Here is a 3,620-nt window from a genome sequence, read left to right on the forward strand (position 1 = left end):
GTTGTTCGGAGTCCCGGATGAGATCCCGGACGTCACGAGGAGTTCCGAAATGGTCCGGAGGTAAAGATTTATATATGGGAAGTCCTGTTTTGGTCACCGGAAAGGTTTCGGGGTTTATCGGTAATGTACCGGGACCACCGGGAGGGTCCCGGGGGTCCACCAAGTGGGGCCACCAACCCCGGAGGCTTGCGTGGGCTAAGTGTGGGAGGGGACCAGCCCCAGGTGGGCTGGTGCACCCCCCCCCCCCCACAAGGGCCCAAGGCGCCTAAGAGGTGGAAAGGGGGCAAACCCTAAGGGGGTATGGGCCTTAGGGCCCATCTTGGTGCGCCTCCCTCTCCCCTCCCCTCTTGGCCGCCTCCCCTTTCCCATCTAGGGCTGCCGCCCCCCTAGGGTGGGAACCCTAGAGGGGGCGCACCCTCCTCCCTCTCCCCTATATATAGTGAGGCCTAGGGGCTGCCCATGACACGTGATTAGATCTCTCTCATTGGTGCAGCCCTCCCTCTCTTTCTCCTCATATCCCGCGGTGCTTAGCGAAGCCCTGCGGGATAGCCAGGCTCCTCCATCACCACCACGCCGTTGTGCTGCTGCTGGATGGAGACTTCCTCAACCTCTCCCTCTCTCCTTGCTGGATCAAGGCATGGGAGACGTCACCGGGCTGTACGTGTGTTGAACGCGGAGGTGCCGTCCATTCGGCACTAGGATCTCCGGTGATTTGGATCACGACGAGTACGACTCCTTCAACCCCGTTCACTTGAACGCTTCCGCTTAGCGATCTACAAGGGTATGTAGATGCACTCTCCTTCCCCTCGTTGCTGGTTTCTCCATAGATAGATCTTAGTGATACGTAGGAAAATTTTGAATTTCTACTACGTTCCCCAACAGTGGCATCATGAGCTAGGTCTATTGCGTAGATTCTATGCACGAGTAGAACACAAAGTAGTTGTGGGCGTCGATATTGTCAATTATCTTGCCGTTACTAGTCTTATCTTGATTCGGCAGCATCGTGGGATGAAGCGGCCCGGACCAATCTTACACGTACGCTTACGTGAGACCGGTTCCACCGACAATCATGCACTAGTTGCATAAGGTGGCTGGCGGGTGTCTGTCTCTCCCACTTTAGTCGGATCGGATTCGATGAAAAGGGTCCTTATGAAGGGTAAATAGCAATTGGCATATCACGTTGTGGTCTTTGCGTAGGTAAGAAACGTTCTTGCTAGAAACCCATAGCAGCCACGTAAAACATGCAAACAACAATTAGAGGACGTCTAACTTGTTTTTGCAGGGTATGCTATGTGATGTGATATGGCCAAAGGATGTGATGAATGATATATGTGATGTATGAGATTGATCATGTTCTTGTAATAGGAATCACGACTTGCATGTCGATGAGTATGACAACCAGCAGGAGCCATAGGAGTTGTCTTAATTTATTTATGACCTGCGTGTCAACATAAACGTCATTTAATTACTTTACTTTATTGCTAACCGTTAGCTGTAGTAGTAGAAGTAATAGATGACGTGACAAATTCAAGAAGACACGATGATAGAGATCATGATGATGGAGATCATGGTGTCATGCCGGTGACAAGATGATCATGGAGCCCCAAGATGGAGATCAAAGGAGCTATATGATATTGGCCATATCATGTCACTATTATTTGATTGCATGTGATGTTTATCATGTTTATACATCTTATTTGCTTAGAACAACGGTAGTAAATAAGATGATCCCTCATAATAATTTCAAGAAAGTGTTCCCCCTAACTGTGCACCGTTGCGACAGTTCGTTGTTTCAATGCACCACGTGATGATCGGGTGTCAGATTCTAACGTTCACATACAACGGGTGTAAGACAGATTTACACATGCAAACACTTAGGTTGACTTGACGAGCCTAGCATGTGTATAGACATGGCCTCGGAACACAGAAGACCGAAAGGTCGAGCATGAGTCGTATAGAAGATACGATCAACATGAATATGTTCACCGACGTTGACTAGTCCGTCTCAAGTGATGATCGGACACGGCCTAGTTGACTCGGATCATGTAATCACTTAGATGACTAGAGGGATGTCTATCTGAGTGGGAGTTCATAAGATGAACTTGTTTATCCTGAACATAGTCAAAAAGGATTTTGCAAATTATGTCGTAGCTCGCGCTTTAGTTCTACTGTTTAGATATGTTCCTAGAGAAAAATTAGTTGAAAGTTGATAGTAGCAATTATGCGGACTAGGTCCGTAAACTGAGGATTGTCCTCATTGCTTCTTAGAAGGCTTATGTCCTTAATGCACCGCTCAGTGTGCTGAACCTCGAACGTTGTCTGTGGATGTTGCGAACATCTGACATACACGTTTTGATAACTACGTGATAGTTCAGTTAAACGGTTTAGAGTTGAGGCACCGAAGACGTTTTGAAACGTAGCGAAACATATGAGATGTTTTGAGGGCTGAAATTGGGATTTCAGGCTCGTGCCCACGTCAAGAGGTATAAGACCTCCGACGATTTTCTTAGCCTGCAAACTAAGGGAGAAAAGCTAAATTGTTGAGCTTGTGCTCAGATTGTCTGAGTACAACAATCATTTGAATCGAGTGGGAGTTGATCTTCCAGATGAGATAGTGATGTTTTCTCCGAAGTCATTACCACCAAGCTGCTAGAGCTTCGTGATGAACTATAATACATCAGGGACATATATGATGATCCTTGAGATATTCGTGATGTTTGACACCACAAAGTAGAAATCAAGAAGGAGCATCAATTGTTGATGGTTGGTGAAACCACTAGTTTCAAGAAGGGCAAGGGCAAGAAGGGATACTTCATGAAATGGCAAATCAGCTGCTGCTCTAGTGAAGAAACCCAAGGTTGAACCCAAACCCGAGACTAAGTGCTTCTGTAATAAGGGGAACAGCCACTGGAGCAGAATTACCCTAGATACTTGGTAAATTAGAAGGCTGGCAAGGTCGATAGAAGTATATTGGATATACATTGTGTTTATGTGTACTTTACTAGTACTCCTAGTAGCACCAGGGTATTAGATACCGGTTCGGTTGCTAAGTGTTAGTAACTCGAAATAAAAGCTACGGAATAAACGGAGACTAGCTAAAGGTGAGCTGACGATATGTGTTGGAAGTGTTTCCAATGTTGATATGATCAAGCATCGCACGCTCCCTCTACCGTCGAGATTGGTGTTAAACCTAAATAATTGTTATTTGGTGTTTGCGTTGAGCATAGACGTGATTGGATTATGTCTATCGCAATACGGTTATTCATTTAAGGAGAATAATGGCTACTCTGTTTATTTGGATAATACCTTCAATGGTCTTGCACCTAAAATGAATAGTTTATTGAATCTCGATCGTAGTGATACACATGTTCATGCCAAAAGATAGTAATGATAGTACCACATACTTGTGGCACTGCCACTCAAGTCATATCGGTATAAAACGCATGAAGAGGCTCCATGTTGATGGATCTTTGGGCTCACTCATTTTTGAAAAGTTTGAGACATGCGAACCATGTCTATTGGTGTATTTGCATGAAGAAAACTCCATGCAAATGGACCGTTTAGACTCACTTGGTTTTGAATCACTTGAGACATGCAAATCATACCACTTGGGCAAGATG

The sequence above is a fragment of the Triticum urartu genome, chromosome 5A (assembly GCF_056163025.1).
Source record: "Triticum urartu cultivar PI428250 chromosome 5A, HENAU_Tu73, whole genome shotgun sequence".
Classification (NCBI taxonomy): domain Eukaryota; kingdom Viridiplantae; phylum Streptophyta; class Magnoliopsida; order Poales; family Poaceae; genus Triticum; species Triticum urartu.